This window comes from Camellia sinensis, chromosome 14 (assembly GCF_055761805.1).
Source record: "Camellia sinensis isolate YWXY chromosome 14, ASM5576180v1, whole genome shotgun sequence".
Taxonomy (NCBI): Eukaryota; Viridiplantae; Streptophyta; class Magnoliopsida; order Ericales; family Theaceae; genus Camellia; species Camellia sinensis.
Genome location: NC_138974.1, coordinates 104044050 through 104058562, shown reverse-complemented (window position 1 = coordinate 104058562; position 14513 = coordinate 104044050). Strand labels below are relative to the sequence as shown.

Sequence of the window (14513 nt, the reverse complement as noted above, 5' to 3'; positions counted from 1 at the left end):
AGGGGGGGGGGGGTGGTGGAAAAAGGGACAAAAGGGGTGCAACACGAGGACTTCCCAGGGGGTCACCCATCCTAGTACTACTCTCGCCCAAGCACGCTTAACTGCGGAGTTCTGATGGGATCCGGTGCATTAGTGCTGGTATGATCGCACCCGAAGATTAACCGCGACTTTATTGTTTTAAGCAGTAGACGGGGAAAAAAATGAAATTGAATGGAACAGGATAATCTGGAAATGGTTTAAAAGGGAGAAATTGTCGAAAAGGAGGCGAAGGCGATTGAATGGGCTAAAAATCGGACAGGCTGTTCGGGGAAAAAAAAAAGGGGGGGGGGGTGGTGGAAAAAGGGACAAAAGGGGTGCAACACAAGGACTTCCCAGGGGGTCACCCATCCTAGTACTACTCTCGCCCAAGCACGCTTAACTGCGGAGTTCTGATGGGATCCGGTGCATTAGTGCTGGTATGATCGCACCCGAAGATTAACCGCGACTTTATTGTTTTAAGCAGTAGACGGGGAAAAAAATGAAATTGAATGGAACAGGATAATCTGGAAATGGTTTAAAAGGGAGAAATTGTCGAAAAGGAGGCGAAGGCGATTGAATGGGCTAAAAATCGGACAGGCTGTCCGGGGAAAAAAAAAAGAGGGGGGGGGTGGTGGAAAAAGGGACAAAAAGGGTGCAACACGAGGACTTCCCAGGGGGTCACCCATCCTAGTACTACTCTCGCCCAAGCACGCTTAACTGCGGAGTTCTGATGGGATCCGGTGCATTAGTGCTGGTATGATCGCACCCGTAGATTAACCGCGACTTTATTGTTTTAAGCAGTAGACGGGGAAAAAAATGAAATTGAATGGAACAGGATAATCTGGAAATGGTTTAAAAGGGAGAAATTGTCGAAAAGGAGGCGAAGGCGATTGAATGGGCTAAAAATCGGACAGGCTGTCCGGGGAAAAAAAAAGGGGGGGGGGGGTGGTGGAAAAAGGGACAAAAGGGGTGCAACACGAGGACTTCCCAGGGGGTCACCCATCCTAGTACTACTCTCGCCCAAGCACGCTTAACTGCGGAGTTCTGATGGGATCCGGTGCATTAGTGCTGGTATGATCGCACCCGTAGATTAACCGCGACTTTATTGTTTTAAGCAGTAGACGGGGAAAAAAATGAAATTGAATGGAACAGGATAATCTGGAAATGGTTTAAAAGGGAGAAATTGTCGAAAAGGAGGCGAAGGCGATTGAATGGGCTAAAAATCGGACAGGCTGTCCGGGGAAAAAAAAAAGGGGGGGGGGGGTGGTGGAAAAAGGGACAAAAGGGGTGCAACACGAGGACTTCCCAGGGGGTCACCCATCCTAGTACTACTCTCGCCCAAGCACGCTTAACTGCGGAGTTCTGATGGGATCCGGTGCATTAGTGCTGGTATGATCGCACCCGAAGATTAACCGCGACTTTATTGTTTTAAGCAGTAGACGGGGAAAAAAATGAAATTGAATGGAACAGGATAATCTGGAAATGGTTTAAAAGGGAGAAATTGTCGAAAAGGAGGCGAAGGAGATTGAATGGGCTAAAAATCGGACAGGCTGTCCGGGGAAAAAAAAAAGGGGGGGGGGGTGGTGGAAAAAGGGACAAAAGGGGTGCAACACGAGGACTTCCCAGGGGGTCACCCATCCTAGTACTACTCTCGCCCAAGCACGCCTAACTGCGGAGTTCTGATGGGATCCGGTGCATTAGTGCTGGTATGATCGCACCCGAAGATTAACCGCGACTTTATTGTTTTAAGCAGTAGACGGGGAAAAAAATGAAATTGAATGGAACAGGATAATCTGGAAATGGTTTAAAAGGGAGAAATTGTCGAAAAGGAGGCGAAGGCGATTGAATGGGCTAAAAATCGGACAGGCTGTCCGGGGAAAAAAAAAAAGGGGGGGGGGTGGTGGAAAAAGGGACAAAAGGGGTGCAACACGAGGACTTCCCAGGGGGTCACCCATCCTAGTACCACTCTCGCCCATGCACGCTTAACTGCGGAGTTCTGATGGGATCCGGTGCATTAGTGCTGGTATGATCGCACCCGAAGATTAACCGCGACTTTATTGTTTTAAGCAGTAGACGGGGAAAAAAATGAAATTGAATGGAACAGGATAATCTGGAAATGGTTTAAAAGGGAGAAATTGTCGAAAAGGAGGCGAAGGCGATTGAATGGGCTAAAAATCGGACAGGCTGTCCGGGGAAAAAAAAAAGGGGGGGGTGGTGGAAAAAGGGACAAAAGGGGTGCAACACGAGGACTTCCCAGGGGGTCACCCATCCTAGTACTACTCTCGCCCAAGCACGCTTAACTGCGGAGTTCTGATGGGATCCGGTGCATTAGTGCTGGTATGATCGCACCCGAAGATTAACCGCGACTTTATTGTTTTAAGCAGTAGAGGGGAAAAAAATGAAATTGAATGGAACAGGATAATCTGGAAATGGTTTAAAAGGGAGAAATTGTCGAAAAGGAGGCGAAGGCGATTGAATGGGCTAAAAATCGGACAGGCTGTCCGGGGAAAAAAAAAAGGGGGGGGGGTGGTGGAAAAAGGGACAAAAGGGGTGCAACACGAGGACTTCCCAGGGGGTCACCCATCCTAGTACTACTCTCGCCCAAGCACGCTTAACTGCGGAGTTCTGATGGGATCCGGTGCATTAGTGCTGGTATGATCGCACCCGAAGATTAACCGCGACTTTATTGTTTTAAGCAGCAGACGGGGAAAAAAATGAAATTGAATGGAACAGGATAATCTGGAAATGGTTTAAAAGGGAGAAATTGTCGAAAAGGAGGCGAAGGCGATTGAATGGGCTAAAAATCGGACAGGCTGTCCGGGGAAAAAAAAAGGGGGGGGGGGGGGTGGTGGAAAAAGGGACAAAAGGGGTGCAACACGAGGACTTCCCAGGGGGTCACCCATCCTAGTACTACTCTCGCCCAAGCACGCGTAACTGCGGAGTTCTGATGGGATCCGGTGCATTAGCGCTGGTATGATCGCACCCGAAGATTAACCGCGACTTTATTGTTTTAAGCAGTAGACGGGGAAAAAAATGAAATTGAATGGAACAGGATAATCTGGAAATGGTTTAAAAGGGAGAAATTGTCGAAAAGGAGGCGAAGGCGATTGAATGGGCTAAAAATCGGACAGGCTGTCCGGGGAAAAAAAAAAGGGGGGGGTGGTGGAAAAAGGGACAAAAGGGGTGCAACACGAGGACTTCGCAGGGGGTCACCCATCCTAGTACTACTCTCGCCCAAGCACGCTTAACTGCGGAGTTCTGATGGGATCCGGTGCATTAGTGCTGGTATGATCGCACCCGAAGATTAACCGCGACTTTATTGTTTTAAGCAGTAGACGGGGAAAAAATGAAATTGAATGGAACAGGATAATCTGGAAATGGTTTAAAAGGGAGAAATTGTCGAAAAGGAGGCGAAAGCGATTGAATGGGCTAAAAATCGGACAGGCTGTCCGGGGAAAAAAAAAAGGGGGGGGGTGGTGGAAAAAGGGACAAAAGGGGTGCAACACGAGGACTTCCCAGGGGGTCACCCATCCTAGTACTACTCTCGCCCAAGCACGCTTAACTGCGGAGTTCTGATGGGATCCGGTGCATTAGTGCTGGTATGATCGCACCCGAAGATTAACCGCGACTTTATTGTTTTAAGCAGTAGACGGGGAAAAAAATGAAATTGAATGGAACAGGATAATCTGGAAATGGTTTAAAAGGGAGAAATTGTCGAAAAGGAGGCGAAGGCGATTGAATGGGCTAAAAATCGGACAGGCTGTCCGGGGAAAAAAAAAAGGGGGGGGGGGTGGTGGAAAAAGGGACAAAAGGGGTGCAACACAAGGACTTCCCAGGGGGTCACCCATCCTAGTACTACTCTCGCCCAAGCACGCTTAACTGCGGAGTTCTGATGGGATCCGGTGCATTAGTGCTGGTATGATCGCACCCGAAGATTAACCGCGACTTTATTGTTTTAAGCAGTAGACGGGGAAAAAAATGAAATTGAATGGAACAGGATAATCTGGAAATGGTTTAAAAGGGAGAAATTGTCGAAAAGGAGGCGAAGGCGATTGAATGGGCTAAAAATCGGACAGGCTGTCCGGGGAAAAAAAAAAGGGGGGGGGGTGGTGGAAAAAGGGACAAAAGGGGTGCAACACGAGGACTTCCCAGGGGGTCACCCATCCTAGTACTACTCTCGCCCAAGCACGCTTAACTGCGGAGTTCTGATGGGATCCGGTGCATTATATCTGGTATGATCGCACCCGAAGATTAACCGCGACTTTATTGTTTTAAGCAGTAGACGGGGAAAAAAATGAAATTGAATGGAACAGGATAATCTGGAAATGGTTTAAAAGGGAGAAATTGTCGAAAAGGAGGCGAAGGCGATTGAATGGGCTAAAAATCGGACAGGCTGTCCGGGGAAAAAAAAAAAGGGGGGGGGGGGTGGAGGAAAAAGGGACAAAAGGGGTGCAACACGAGGACTTCCCAGGGGGTCACCCATCCTAGTACTACTCTCGCCTAAGCACGCTTAACTGCGGAGTTCTGATGGGATCCGGTGCATTAGTGCTGGTATGATCGCACCCGAAGATTAACCGCGACTTTATTGTTTTAAGCAGTAGACGGGGAAAAAAATGAAATTGAATGGAACAGGATAATCTGGAAATGGTTTAAAAGGGAGCAATTGTCGAAAAGGAGGCGAAGGCGATTGAATGGGCTAAAAATCGGACAGGCTGTCCGGGGAAAAAAAAAAGGGGGGGGTGGTGGAAAAAGGGACAAAAGGGGTGCAACACGAGGACTTCCCAGGGGGTCACCCATCCTAGTACTACTCTCGCCCAAGCACGCTTAACTGCGGAGTTCTGATGGGATCCGGTGCATTAGTGCTGGTATGATCGCACCCGAAGATTAACCGCGACTTTATTGTTTTAAGCAGTAGACGGGGAAAAAAATGAAATTGAATGGAACAGGATAATCTGGAAATGGTTTAAAAGGGAGAAATTGTCGAAAAGGAGGCGAAGGCGATTGAATGGGCTAAAAATCGGACAGGCTGTCCGGGGAAAAAAAAAAGGGGGGGGGTGGTGGAAAAAGGGACAAAAGGGGTGCAACACGAGGACTTCCCAGGGGGTCACCCATCCTAGTACTACTCTCGCCCAAGCACGCTTAACTGCGGAGTTCTGATGGGATCCGGTGCATTAGTGCTGGTATGATCGCACCCGAAGATTAACCGCGACTTTATTGTTTTAAGCAGTAGACGGGGAAAAAAATGAAATTGAATGGAACAGGATAATCTGGAAATGGTTTAAAAGGGAGAAATTGTCGAAAAGGAGGCGAAGGCGATTGAATGGGCTAAAAATCGGACAGGCTGTCCGGGGAAAAAAAAAGGGGGGGGGGTGGTGGAAAAAGGGACAAAAGGGGTGCAACACGAGGACTTCCCAGGGGGTCACCCATCCTAGTACTACTCTCGCCCAAGCACGCTTAACTGCGGAGTTCTGATGGGATCCGGTGCATTAGTGCTGGTATGATCGCACCCGAAGATTAACCGCGACTTTATTGTTTTAAGCAGTAGACGGGGAAAAAAATGAAATTGAATGGAACAGGATAATCTGGAAATGGTTTAAAAGGGAGAAATTGTCGAAAAGGAGGCGAAGGCGATTGAATGGGCTAAAAATCGGACAGGCTGTCCGGGGAAAAAAAAAGGGGGGGGGGGGTGGTGGAAAAAGGGACAAAAGGGGTGCAACACGAGGACTTCCCAGGGGTTCACCCATCCTAGTACTACTCTCGCCCAAGCACGCTTGACTGCGGAGTTCTGATGGGATCCGGTGCATTAGTGCTGGTATGATCGCACCCGAAGATTAACCGCGACTTTATTGTTTTAAGCAGTAGACGGGGAAAAAAATGAAATTGAATGGAACAGGATAATCTGGAAATGGTTTAAAAGGGAGAAATTGTCGAAAAGGAGGCGAAGGCGATTGAATGGGCTAAAAATCGGACAGGCTGTCCGGGGAAAAAAAATGGGTGGTGGGGTGGTGGAAAAAGGGACAAAAGGGGTGCAACACGAGGACTTCCCAGGGGGTCACCCATCCTAGTACTACTCTCGCCCAAGCACGCTTAACTGCGGAGTTCTGATGGGATCCGGTGCATTAGTGCTGGTATGATCGCACCCGAAGATTAACCGCGACTTTATTGTTTTAAGCAGTAGACGGGGAAAAAAATGAAATTGAATGGAACAGGATAATCTGGAAATGGTTTAAAAGGGAGAAATTGTCGAAAAGGAGGCGAAGGCGATTGAATGGGCTAAAAATCGGACAGGCTGTCCGGGGAAAAAAAAAAGGGGGGGGGGGTGGTGGAAAAAGGGACAAAAGGGGTGCAACACGAGGACTTCCCAGGGGTTCACCCATCCTAGTACTACTCTCGCCCAAGCACGCTTGACTGCGGAGTTCTGATGGGATCCGGTGCATTAGTGCTGGTATGATCGCACCCGAAGATTAACCGCGACTTTATTGTTTTAAGCAGTAGACGGGGAAAAAAATGAAATTGAATGGAACAGGATAATCTGGAAATGGTTTAAAAGGGAGAAATTGTCGAAAAGGAGGCGAAGGCGATTGAATGGGCTAAAAATCGGACAGGCTGTCCGGGGAAAAAAAATGGGTGGTGGGGTGGTGGAAAAAGGGACAAAAGGGGTGCAACACGAGGACTTCCCAGGGGGTCACCCATCCTAGTACTACTCTCGCCCAAGCACGCTTAACTGCGGAGTTCTGACGGGATCCGGTGCATTAGTGCTGGTATGATCGCACCCGAATATTAACCGCGACTTTATAGTTTTAAGCAGTAGACGGGGAAAAAAATGAAATTGAATGGAACAGGATAATCTGGAAATGGTTTAAAAGGGAGAAATTGTCGAAAAGGAGGCGAAGGCGATTGAATGGGCTAAAAATCGGGCAGGCTGTCCGGGGAAAAACAAAAGGGGGGGGGGGTGGTGGAAAAAGGGACAAAAGGGGTGCAACACGAGGACTTCCCAGGGGGTCACCCATCCTAGTACTACTCTCGCCCAAGCACGCTTAACTGCGGAGTTCTGATGGGATCCGGTGCATTAGTGCTGGTATGATCGCACCCGAAGATTAACCGCGACTTTATTGTTTTAAGCAGTAGACGGGGAAAAAAATGAAATTGAATGGAACAGGATAATCTGGAAATGGTTTAAAAGGGAGAAATTGTCGAAAAGGAGGCGAAGGCGATTGAATGGGCTAAAAATCGGACAGGCTGTCCGGGGAAAAAAAAAAGGGGGGGGGGGTGGTGGAAAAAGGGACAAAAGGGGTGCAACACGAGGACTTCCCAGGGGTTCACCCATCCTAGTACTACTCTCGCCCAAGCACGCTTGACTGCGGAGTTCTGATGGGATCCGGTGCATTAGTGCTGGTATGATCGCACCCGAAGATTAACCGCGACTTTATTGTTTTAAGCAGTAGACGGGGAAAAAAATGAAATTGAATGGAACAGGATAATCTGGAAATGGTTTAAAAGGGAGAAATTGTCGAAAAGGAGGCGAAGGCGATTGAATGGGCTAAAAATCGGACAGGCTGTCCGGGGAAAAAAAATGGGTGGTGGGGTGGTGGAAAAAGGGACAAAAGGGGTGCAACACGAGGACTTCCCAGGGGGTCACCCATCCTAGTACTACTCTCGCCCAAGCACGCTTAACTGCGGAGTTCTGATGGGATCCGGTGCATTAGTGCTGGTATGATCGCACCCGAAGATTAACCGCGACTTTATTGTTTTAAGCAGTAGACGGGGAAAAAAATGAAATTGAATGGAACAGGATAATCTGGAAATGGTTTAAAAGGGAGAAATTGTCGAAAAGGAGGCGAAGGCGATTGAATGGGCTAAAAATCGGACAGGCTGTCCGGGGAAAAAAAAAAGGGGGGGGGGTGGTGGAAAAAGGGACAAAAGGGGTTCAACACGAGGACTTCCCAGGGGGTCACCCATCCTAGTACTACTCTCGCCCAAGCACGCTTAACTGCGGAGTTCTGATGGGATCCGGTGCATTAGTGCTGGTATGATCGCACCCGAAGATTAACCGCGACTTTATTGTTTTAAGCAGTAGACGGGGAAAAAAATGAAATTGAATGGAACAGGATAATCTGGAAATGGTTTAAAAGGGAGAAATTGTCGAAAAGGAGGCGAAGGCGATCGAATGGGCTAAAAATCGGACAGGCTGTCCGGGGAAAAAAAAAGGGGGGGGGGTGGTGGAAAAAGGGACAAAAGGGGTGCAACACGAGGACTTCCCAGGGGGTCACCCATCCTAGTACTACTCTCGCCTAAGCACGCTTAACTGCGGAGTTCTGATGGGATCCGGTACATTAGTGCTGGTATGATCGCACCCGAAGATTAACCGCGACTTTATTGTTTTAAGCAGTAGACGGGGAAAAAAATGAAATTGAATGGAACAGGATAATCTGGAAATGGTTTAAAAGGGAGAAATTGTCGAAAAGGAGGCGAAGGCGATTGAATGGGCTAAAAATCGGACAGGCTGTCCGGGGAAAAAAAAAAGGGGGGGGTGGAGGAAAAAGGGACAAAAGGGGTGCAACACGAGGACTTCCCAGGGGGTCACCCATCCTAGTACTACTCTCGCCTAAGCACGCTTAACTGCGGAGTTCTGATGGGATCCGGTGCATTAGTGCTGGTATGATCGCACCCGAAGATTAACCGCGACTTTATTGTTTTAAGCAGTAGACGGGGAAAAAAATGAAATTGAATGGAACAGGATAATCTGGAAATGGTTTAAAAGGGAGAAATTGTCGAAAAGGAGGCGAAGGCGATTGAATGGGCTAAAAATCGGACAGGCTGTCCGGGGAAAAAAAACAAGGGGGGGGTGGTGGAAAAAGGGACAAAAGGGGTGCAACACGAGGACTTCCCAGGGGGTCACCCATCCTAGTACTACTCTCGCCCAAGCACGCTTAATTGCGGAGTTCTGATGGGATCCAGTGCATTAGTGCTAGTATGATCGCACCCGAAGATTAACCGCGACTTTATTGTTTTAAGCAGTAGACGGGGAAAAAAATGAAATTGAATGGAACAGGATAATCTGGAAATGGTTTAAAAGGGAGAAATTGTCGAAAAGGAGGCGAAGGCGATTGAATGGGCTAAAAATCGGACAGGCTGTCCGGGGAAAAAAAAAAGGGGGGGGTGGTGGAAAAAGGGACAAAAGGGGTGCAACACGAGGACTTCCCAGGGGGTCACCCATCCTAGTACTACTCTCGCCCAAGCACGCTTAACTGCGGAGTTCTGAGGGGATCCGGTGCATTAGCGCTGGTATGATCGCACCCGAAGATTAACCGCGACTTTATTGTTTTAAGCAGTAGACGGGGAAAAAAATGAAATTGAATGGAACAGGATAATCTGGAAATGGTTTAAAAGGGAGAAATTGTCGAAAAGGAGGCGAAGGCGATTGAATGGGCTAAAAATCGGACAGGCTGTCCGGGGAAAAAAAAAGGGGGGGGGGGGTGGTGGAAAAAGGGACAAAAGGGGTGCAACACGAGGACTTCCCAGGGGGTCACCCATCCTAGTACTACTCTCGCCCAAGCACGCTTAACTGCGGAGTTCTGATGGGATCCGGTGCATTAGTGCTGGTATGATCGCACCCGAAGATTAACCGCGACTTTATTGTTTTAAGCAGTAGACGGGGAAAAAAATGAAATTGAATGGAACAGGATAATCTGGAAATGGTTTAAAAGGGAGAAATTGTCGAAAAGGAGGCGAAGGCGATTGAATGGGCTAAAAATCGGACAGGCTGTCCGGGGAAAAAAAAAAGGGGGGGGTGGTGGAAAAAGGGACAAAAGGGGTGCAACACGAGGACTTCCCAGGGGGTCACCCATCCTAGTACTACTCTCGCCCAAGCACGCTTAACTGCGGAGTTCTGATGGGATCCGGTGCATTAGTGCTGGTATGATCGCACCCGAAGATTAACCGCGACTTTATTGTTTTAAGCAGTAGACGGGGAAAAAAATGAAATTGAATGGAACAGGATAATCTGGAAATGGTTTAAAAGGGAGAAATTGTCGAAAAGGAGGCGAAGGCGATTGAATGGGCTAAAAATCGGACAGGCTGCCCGGGGAAAAAAAAAAGAGGGGGGGGTGGTGGAAAAAGGGACAAAAGGGGTGCAACACGAGGACGTCCCAGGGGGTCACCCATCCTAGTACTACTCTCGCCCAAGCACGCTTAACTGCGGAGTTCTGATGGGATCCGGTGCATTAGTGCTGGTATGATCGCACCCGAAGATTAACCGCGACTTTATTGTTTTAAGCAGTAGACGGGGAAAAAAATGAAATTGAATGGAACAGGATAATCTGGAAATGGTTTAAAAGGGAGAAATTGTCGAAAAGGAGGCGAAGGCGATTGAATGGGCTAAAAATCGGACAGGCTGTCCGGGGAAAAAAAAAGGGGGGGGTGGAAAAAGGGACAAAAGGGGTGCAACACGAGGACTTCCCAGGGGGTCACCCATCCTAGTACTACTCTCGCCCAAGCACGCTTAACTGCGGAGTTCTGATGGGATCCGGTGCATTAGTGCTGGTATGATCGCACCCGAAGATTAACCGCGACTTTATTGTTTTAAGCAGTAGACGGGGAAAAAAATGAAATTGAATGGAACAGGATAATCTGGAAATGGTTTAAAAGGGAGAAATTGTCGAAAAGGAGGCGAAGGCGATTGAATGGGCTAAAAATCGGACAGGCTGTCCGGGGAAAAAAAAAAGGGGGGGGGGTGGTGGAAAAAGGGACAAAAGGGGTGCAACACGAGGACTTCCCAGGGGGTCACCCATCCTAGTACTACTCTCGCCCAAGCACGCTTAACTGCGGAGTTCTGAGGGGATCCGGTGCATTAGCGCTGGTATGATCGCACCCGAAGATTAACCGCGACTTTATTGTTTTAAGCAGTAGACGGGGAAAAAAATGAAATTGAATGGAACAGGATAATCTGGAAATGGTTTAAAAGGGAGAAATTGTCGAAAAGGAGGCGAAGGCGATTGAATGGGCTAAAAATCGGACAGGCTGTCCGGGGAAAAAAAACAAGGGGGGGTGGTGGAAAAAGGGACAAAAGGGGTGCAACACGAGGACTTCCCAGGGGGTCACCCATCCTAGTACTACTCTCGCCCAAGCACGCTTAACTGCGGAGTTCTGAGGGGATCCGGTGCATTAGCGCTGGTATGATCGCACCCGAAGATTAACCGCGACTTTATTGTTTTAAGCAGTAGACGGGGAAAAAAATGAAATTGAATGGAACAGGATAATCTGGAAATGGTTTAAAAGGGAGAAATTGTCGAAAAGGAGGCGAAGGCGATTGAATGGGCTAAAAATCGGACAGGCTGTCCGGGGAAAAAAAAAAGGGGGGGGGGGGGGTGGTGGAAAAAGGGACAAAAGGGGTTCAACACGAGGACTTCCCAGGGGGTCACCCATCCTAGTACTACTCTCGCCCAAGCACGCTTAACTGCGGAGTTCTGATGGGATCCGGTGCATTAGTGCTGGTATGATCGCACCCGAAGATTAACCGCGACTTTATTGTTTTAAGCAGTAGACGGGGAAAAAAATGAAATTGAATGGAACAGGATAATCTGGAAATGGTTTAAAAGGGAGAAATTGTCGAAAAGGAGGCGAAGGCGATCGAATGGGCTAAAAATCGGACAGGCTGTCCGGGGAAAAAAAAAAGGGGGGGGGGTGGTGGAAAAAGGGACAAAAGGGGTGCAACACGAGGACTTCCCAGGGGGTCACCCATCCTAGTACTACTCTCGCCTAAGCACGCTTAACTGCGGAGTTCTGATGGGATCCGGTACATTAGTGCTGGTATGATCGCACCCGAAGATTAACCGCGACTTTATTGTTTTAAGCAGTAGACGGGGAAAAAAATGAAATTGAATGGAACAGGATAATCTGGAAATGGTTTAAAAGGGAGAAATTGTCGAAAAGGAGGCGAAGGCGATTGAATGGGCTAAAAATCGGACAGGCTGTCCGGGGAAAAAAAAAAGGGGGGGGGGGGTGGAGGAAAAAGGGACAAAAGGGGTGCAACACGAGGACTTCCCAGGGGGTCACCCATCCTAGTACTACTCTCGCCTAAGCACGCTTAACTGCGGAGTTCTGATGGGATCCGGTGCATTAGTGCTGGTATGATCGCACCCGAAGATTAACCGCGACTTTATTGTTTTAAGCAGTAGACGGGGAAAAAAATGAAATTGAATGGAACAGGATAATCTGGAAATGGTTTAAAAGGGAGAAATTGTCGAAAAGGAGGCGAAGGCGATTGAATGGGCTAAAAATCGGATAGGCTGTCCGGGGAAAAAAAACAAGGGGGGGGTGGTGGAAAAAGGGACAAAAGGGGTGCAACACGAGGACTTCCCAGGGGGTCACCCATCCTAGTACTACTCTCGCCCAAGCACGCTTAATTGCGGAGTTCTGATGGGATCCAGTGCATTAGTGCTGGTATGATCGCACCCGAAGATTAACCGCGACTTTATTGTTTTAAGCAGTAGACGGGGAAAAAAATGAAATTGAATGGAACAGGATAATCTGGAAATGGTTTAAAAGGGAGAAATTGTCGAAAAGGAGGCGAAGGCGATTGAATGGGCTAAAAATCGGACAGGCTGTCCGGGGAAAAAAAAAAGGGGGGGGGGGTGGTGGAAAAAGGGACAAAAGGGGTGCAACACGAGGACTTCCCAGGGGGTCACCCATCCTAGTACTACTCTCGCCGAAGCACGGTTAACTGCGGAGTTCTGAGGGGATCCGGTGCATTAGCGCTGGTATGATCGCACCCGAAGATTAACCGCGACTTTATTGTTTTAAGCAGTAGACGGGGAAAAAAATGAAATTGAATGGAACAGGATAATCTGGAAATGGTTTAAAAGGGAGAAATTGTCGAAAAGGAGGCGAAGGCGATTGAATGGGCTAAAAATCGGACAGGCTGTCCGGGGAAAAAAAAAGGGGGGGGGGTGGTGGAAAAAGGGACAAAAGGGGTGCAACACGAGGACTTCCCAGGGGGTCACCCATCCTAGTACTACTCTCGCCCAAGCACGCTTAACTGCGGAGTTCTGATGGGATCCGGTGCATTAGTGCTGGTATGATCGCACCCGAAGATTAACCGCGACTTTATTGTTTTAAGCAGTAGACGGGGAAAAAAATGAAATTGAATGGAACAGGATAATCTGGAAATGGTTTAAAAGGGAGAAATTGTCGAAAAGGAGGCGAAGGCGATTGAATGGGCTAAAAATCGGACAGGCTGTCCGGGGAAAAAAAAAGGGGGGGGTGGTGGAAAAAGGGACAAAAGGGGTGCAACACGAGGACTTCCCAGGGGGTCACCCATCCTAGTACTACTCTCGCCCAAGCACGCTTAACTGCGGAGTTCTGATGGGATCCGGTGCATTAGTGCTGGTATGATCGCACCCGAAGATTAACCGCGACTTTATTGTTTTAAGCAGTAGACGGGGAAAAAAATGAAATTGAATGGAACAGGATAATCTGGAAATGGTTTAAAAGGGAGAAATTGTCGAAAAGGAGGCGAAGGCGATTGAATGGGCTAAAAATCGGACAGGCTGCCCGGGGAAAAAAAAAAGAGGGGGGGGTGGTGGAAAAAGGGACAAAAGGGGTGCAACACGAGGACGTCCCAGGGGGTCACCCATCCTAGTACTACTCTCGCCCAAGCACGCTTAACTGCGGAGTTCTGATGGGATCCGGTGCATTAGTGCTGGTATGATCGCACCCGAAGATTAACCGCGACTTTATTGTTTTAAGCAGTAGACGGGGAAAAAAATGAAATTGAATGGAACAGGATAATCTGGAAATGGTTTAAAAGGGAGAAATTGTCGAAAAGGAGGCGAAGGCGATTGAATGGGCTAAAAATCGGACAGGCTGTCCGGGGAAAAAAAAAGGGGGGGGGTGGAAAAAGGGACAAAAGGGGTGCAACACGAGGACTTCCCAGGGGGTCACCCATCCTAGTACTACTCTCGCCCAAGCATGCTTAACTGCGGAGTTCTGATGGGATCCGGTGCATTAGTGCTGGTATGATCGCACCCGAAGATTAACCGCGACTTTATTGTTTTAAGCAGTAGACGGGGAAAAAAATGAAATTGAATGGAACAGGATAATCTGGAAATGGTTTAAAAGGGAGAAATTGTCGAAAAGGAGGCGAAGGCGATCGAATGGGCTAAAAATCGGACAGGCTGTCCGGGGAAAAAAAAAAGGGGGGGGGGGGGGTGGTGGAAAAAGGGACAAAAGGGGTGCAACACGAGGACTTCCCAGGGGGTCACCCATCCTAGTACTACTCTCGCCTAAGCACGCTTAACTGCGGAGTTCTGATGGGATCCGGTACATTAGTGCTGGTATGATCGCACCCGAAGATTAACCGCGACTTTATTGTTTTAAGCAGTAGACGGGGAAAAAAATGAAATTGAATGGAACAGGATAATCTGGAAATGGTTTAAAAGGGAGAAATTGTCGAAAAGGAGGCGAAGGCGATTGAATGGGCTAAAAATCGGACAGGC

At 48.4% G+C, this 14513-nt stretch overlaps 46 non-coding genes across 46 annotated transcripts; all 46 read right to left on the bottom strand.

Annotated features, from left to right (window-relative positions):
- Nucleotides 1-33: 33 nt before the first annotated feature.
- On the bottom strand, nucleotides 34-152 carry LOC145808260 (5S ribosomal RNA). The gene has a single exon (XR_014351724.1). It is a non-coding gene; the product is annotated as a 5S ribosomal RNA (ribosomal RNA).
- A 198-nt stretch (nucleotides 153-350) lies between these two features.
- LOC145809195 (5S ribosomal RNA) lies at nucleotides 351-469 on the bottom strand. The gene has a single exon (XR_014352695.1). It is a non-coding gene; the product is annotated as a 5S ribosomal RNA (ribosomal RNA).
- A 198-nt stretch (nucleotides 470-667) lies between these two features.
- On the bottom strand, nucleotides 668-786 carry LOC145808996 (5S ribosomal RNA). Its single transcript, XR_014352491.1, has one exon. It is a non-coding gene; the product is annotated as a 5S ribosomal RNA (ribosomal RNA).
- Nucleotides 787-984: 198 nt separating this feature from the next.
- On the bottom strand, nucleotides 985-1103 carry LOC145808259 (5S ribosomal RNA). The gene has a single exon (XR_014351723.1). It is a non-coding gene; the product is annotated as a 5S ribosomal RNA (ribosomal RNA).
- A 199-nt stretch (nucleotides 1104-1302) lies between these two features.
- On the bottom strand, nucleotides 1303-1421 carry LOC145808258 (5S ribosomal RNA). The gene has a single exon (XR_014351722.1). It is a non-coding gene; the product is annotated as a 5S ribosomal RNA (ribosomal RNA).
- A 198-nt stretch (nucleotides 1422-1619) lies between these two features.
- On the bottom strand, nucleotides 1620-1738 carry LOC145810017 (5S ribosomal RNA). The gene has a single exon (XR_014353584.1). It is a non-coding gene; the product is annotated as a 5S ribosomal RNA (ribosomal RNA).
- A 198-nt stretch (nucleotides 1739-1936) lies between these two features.
- On the bottom strand, nucleotides 1937-2055 carry LOC145809915 (5S ribosomal RNA). The gene has a single exon (XR_014353482.1). It is a non-coding gene; the product is annotated as a 5S ribosomal RNA (ribosomal RNA).
- Nucleotides 2056-2250: 195 nt separating this feature from the next.
- LOC145808257 (5S ribosomal RNA) lies at nucleotides 2251-2369 on the bottom strand. The gene has a single exon (XR_014351721.1). It is a non-coding gene; the product is annotated as a 5S ribosomal RNA (ribosomal RNA).
- A 196-nt stretch (nucleotides 2370-2565) lies between these two features.
- On the bottom strand, nucleotides 2566-2684 carry LOC145808256 (5S ribosomal RNA). The gene has a single exon (XR_014351720.1). It is a non-coding gene; the product is annotated as a 5S ribosomal RNA (ribosomal RNA).
- Nucleotides 2685-2884: 200 nt separating this feature from the next.
- Nucleotides 2885-3003, bottom strand: LOC145810449 (5S ribosomal RNA). The gene has a single exon (XR_014354017.1). It is a non-coding gene; the product is annotated as a 5S ribosomal RNA (ribosomal RNA).
- A 195-nt stretch (nucleotides 3004-3198) lies between these two features.
- Nucleotides 3199-3317, bottom strand: LOC145809316 (5S ribosomal RNA). The gene has a single exon (XR_014352839.1). It is a non-coding gene; the product is annotated as a 5S ribosomal RNA (ribosomal RNA).
- Nucleotides 3318-3512: 195 nt separating this feature from the next.
- LOC145808255 (5S ribosomal RNA) lies at nucleotides 3513-3631 on the bottom strand. The gene has a single exon (XR_014351719.1). It is a non-coding gene; the product is annotated as a 5S ribosomal RNA (ribosomal RNA).
- Nucleotides 3632-3829: 198 nt separating this feature from the next.
- On the bottom strand, nucleotides 3830-3948 carry LOC145809194 (5S ribosomal RNA). Its single transcript, XR_014352693.1, has one exon. It is a non-coding gene; the product is annotated as a 5S ribosomal RNA (ribosomal RNA).
- Nucleotides 3949-4145: 197 nt separating this feature from the next.
- LOC145811205 (5S ribosomal RNA) lies at nucleotides 4146-4264 on the bottom strand. The gene has a single exon (XR_014354752.1). It is a non-coding gene; the product is annotated as a 5S ribosomal RNA (ribosomal RNA).
- A 200-nt stretch (nucleotides 4265-4464) lies between these two features.
- LOC145809889 (5S ribosomal RNA) lies at nucleotides 4465-4583 on the bottom strand. The gene has a single exon (XR_014353457.1). It is a non-coding gene; the product is annotated as a 5S ribosomal RNA (ribosomal RNA).
- Nucleotides 4584-4778: 195 nt separating this feature from the next.
- On the bottom strand, nucleotides 4779-4897 carry LOC145808254 (5S ribosomal RNA). The gene has a single exon (XR_014351718.1). It is a non-coding gene; the product is annotated as a 5S ribosomal RNA (ribosomal RNA).
- Nucleotides 4898-5093: 196 nt separating this feature from the next.
- Nucleotides 5094-5212, bottom strand: LOC145808253 (5S ribosomal RNA). The gene has a single exon (XR_014351717.1). It is a non-coding gene; the product is annotated as a 5S ribosomal RNA (ribosomal RNA).
- A 196-nt stretch (nucleotides 5213-5408) lies between these two features.
- Nucleotides 5409-5527, bottom strand: LOC145808252 (5S ribosomal RNA). Its single transcript, XR_014351716.1, has one exon. It is a non-coding gene; the product is annotated as a 5S ribosomal RNA (ribosomal RNA).
- Nucleotides 5528-5725: 198 nt separating this feature from the next.
- LOC145810706 (5S ribosomal RNA) lies at nucleotides 5726-5844 on the bottom strand. Its single transcript, XR_014354264.1, has one exon. It is a non-coding gene; the product is annotated as a 5S ribosomal RNA (ribosomal RNA).
- Nucleotides 5845-6041: 197 nt separating this feature from the next.
- Nucleotides 6042-6160, bottom strand: LOC145808251 (5S ribosomal RNA). The gene has a single exon (XR_014351715.1). It is a non-coding gene; the product is annotated as a 5S ribosomal RNA (ribosomal RNA).
- Nucleotides 6161-6358: 198 nt separating this feature from the next.
- Nucleotides 6359-6477, bottom strand: LOC145810705 (5S ribosomal RNA). Its single transcript, XR_014354263.1, has one exon. It is a non-coding gene; the product is annotated as a 5S ribosomal RNA (ribosomal RNA).
- Nucleotides 6478-6674: 197 nt separating this feature from the next.
- Nucleotides 6675-6793, bottom strand: LOC145809097 (5S ribosomal RNA). The gene has a single exon (XR_014352591.1). It is a non-coding gene; the product is annotated as a 5S ribosomal RNA (ribosomal RNA).
- A 198-nt stretch (nucleotides 6794-6991) lies between these two features.
- Nucleotides 6992-7110, bottom strand: LOC145808249 (5S ribosomal RNA). Its single transcript, XR_014351713.1, has one exon. It is a non-coding gene; the product is annotated as a 5S ribosomal RNA (ribosomal RNA).
- Nucleotides 7111-7308: 198 nt separating this feature from the next.
- LOC145810704 (5S ribosomal RNA) lies at nucleotides 7309-7427 on the bottom strand. Its single transcript, XR_014354262.1, has one exon. It is a non-coding gene; the product is annotated as a 5S ribosomal RNA (ribosomal RNA).
- Nucleotides 7428-7624: 197 nt separating this feature from the next.
- LOC145808248 (5S ribosomal RNA) lies at nucleotides 7625-7743 on the bottom strand. Its single transcript, XR_014351712.1, has one exon. It is a non-coding gene; the product is annotated as a 5S ribosomal RNA (ribosomal RNA).
- A 197-nt stretch (nucleotides 7744-7940) lies between these two features.
- On the bottom strand, nucleotides 7941-8059 carry LOC145810317 (5S ribosomal RNA). The gene has a single exon (XR_014353892.1). It is a non-coding gene; the product is annotated as a 5S ribosomal RNA (ribosomal RNA).
- A 196-nt stretch (nucleotides 8060-8255) lies between these two features.
- LOC145810380 (5S ribosomal RNA) lies at nucleotides 8256-8374 on the bottom strand. Its single transcript, XR_014353950.1, has one exon. It is a non-coding gene; the product is annotated as a 5S ribosomal RNA (ribosomal RNA).
- A 195-nt stretch (nucleotides 8375-8569) lies between these two features.
- LOC145809888 (5S ribosomal RNA) lies at nucleotides 8570-8688 on the bottom strand. The gene has a single exon (XR_014353456.1). It is a non-coding gene; the product is annotated as a 5S ribosomal RNA (ribosomal RNA).
- A 196-nt stretch (nucleotides 8689-8884) lies between these two features.
- On the bottom strand, nucleotides 8885-9003 carry LOC145810875 (5S ribosomal RNA). The gene has a single exon (XR_014354429.1). It is a non-coding gene; the product is annotated as a 5S ribosomal RNA (ribosomal RNA).
- Nucleotides 9004-9198: 195 nt separating this feature from the next.
- LOC145810061 (5S ribosomal RNA) lies at nucleotides 9199-9317 on the bottom strand. The gene has a single exon (XR_014353627.1). It is a non-coding gene; the product is annotated as a 5S ribosomal RNA (ribosomal RNA).
- A 198-nt stretch (nucleotides 9318-9515) lies between these two features.
- LOC145808247 (5S ribosomal RNA) lies at nucleotides 9516-9634 on the bottom strand. The gene has a single exon (XR_014351711.1). It is a non-coding gene; the product is annotated as a 5S ribosomal RNA (ribosomal RNA).
- Nucleotides 9635-9829: 195 nt separating this feature from the next.
- LOC145808246 (5S ribosomal RNA) lies at nucleotides 9830-9948 on the bottom strand. Its single transcript, XR_014351710.1, has one exon. It is a non-coding gene; the product is annotated as a 5S ribosomal RNA (ribosomal RNA).
- Nucleotides 9949-10145: 197 nt separating this feature from the next.
- On the bottom strand, nucleotides 10146-10264 carry LOC145810177 (5S ribosomal RNA). The gene has a single exon (XR_014353748.1). It is a non-coding gene; the product is annotated as a 5S ribosomal RNA (ribosomal RNA).
- A 191-nt stretch (nucleotides 10265-10455) lies between these two features.
- LOC145808245 (5S ribosomal RNA) lies at nucleotides 10456-10574 on the bottom strand. Its single transcript, XR_014351709.1, has one exon. It is a non-coding gene; the product is annotated as a 5S ribosomal RNA (ribosomal RNA).
- Nucleotides 10575-10771: 197 nt separating this feature from the next.
- LOC145810060 (5S ribosomal RNA) lies at nucleotides 10772-10890 on the bottom strand. Its single transcript, XR_014353626.1, has one exon. It is a non-coding gene; the product is annotated as a 5S ribosomal RNA (ribosomal RNA).
- A 195-nt stretch (nucleotides 10891-11085) lies between these two features.
- On the bottom strand, nucleotides 11086-11204 carry LOC145810059 (5S ribosomal RNA). The gene has a single exon (XR_014353625.1). It is a non-coding gene; the product is annotated as a 5S ribosomal RNA (ribosomal RNA).
- A 201-nt stretch (nucleotides 11205-11405) lies between these two features.
- On the bottom strand, nucleotides 11406-11524 carry LOC145810316 (5S ribosomal RNA). Its single transcript, XR_014353891.1, has one exon. It is a non-coding gene; the product is annotated as a 5S ribosomal RNA (ribosomal RNA).
- Nucleotides 11525-11721: 197 nt separating this feature from the next.
- LOC145810379 (5S ribosomal RNA) lies at nucleotides 11722-11840 on the bottom strand. The gene has a single exon (XR_014353949.1). It is a non-coding gene; the product is annotated as a 5S ribosomal RNA (ribosomal RNA).
- A 199-nt stretch (nucleotides 11841-12039) lies between these two features.
- On the bottom strand, nucleotides 12040-12158 carry LOC145809887 (5S ribosomal RNA). The gene has a single exon (XR_014353455.1). It is a non-coding gene; the product is annotated as a 5S ribosomal RNA (ribosomal RNA).
- Nucleotides 12159-12354: 196 nt separating this feature from the next.
- Nucleotides 12355-12473, bottom strand: LOC145810413 (5S ribosomal RNA). Its single transcript, XR_014353982.1, has one exon. It is a non-coding gene; the product is annotated as a 5S ribosomal RNA (ribosomal RNA).
- Nucleotides 12474-12671: 198 nt separating this feature from the next.
- On the bottom strand, nucleotides 12672-12790 carry LOC145811620 (5S ribosomal RNA). The gene has a single exon (XR_014355158.1). It is a non-coding gene; the product is annotated as a 5S ribosomal RNA (ribosomal RNA).
- Nucleotides 12791-12986: 196 nt separating this feature from the next.
- LOC145808244 (5S ribosomal RNA) lies at nucleotides 12987-13105 on the bottom strand. Its single transcript, XR_014351708.1, has one exon. It is a non-coding gene; the product is annotated as a 5S ribosomal RNA (ribosomal RNA).
- Nucleotides 13106-13299: 194 nt separating this feature from the next.
- On the bottom strand, nucleotides 13300-13418 carry LOC145808243 (5S ribosomal RNA). Its single transcript, XR_014351707.1, has one exon. It is a non-coding gene; the product is annotated as a 5S ribosomal RNA (ribosomal RNA).
- Nucleotides 13419-13615: 197 nt separating this feature from the next.
- LOC145810176 (5S ribosomal RNA) lies at nucleotides 13616-13734 on the bottom strand. Its single transcript, XR_014353746.1, has one exon. It is a non-coding gene; the product is annotated as a 5S ribosomal RNA (ribosomal RNA).
- Nucleotides 13735-13926: 192 nt separating this feature from the next.
- On the bottom strand, nucleotides 13927-14045 carry LOC145809731 (5S ribosomal RNA). Its single transcript, XR_014353293.1, has one exon. It is a non-coding gene; the product is annotated as a 5S ribosomal RNA (ribosomal RNA).
- A 201-nt stretch (nucleotides 14046-14246) lies between these two features.
- On the bottom strand, nucleotides 14247-14365 carry LOC145810378 (5S ribosomal RNA). The gene has a single exon (XR_014353948.1). It is a non-coding gene; the product is annotated as a 5S ribosomal RNA (ribosomal RNA).
- Nucleotides 14366-14513: the final 148 nt, after the last annotated feature.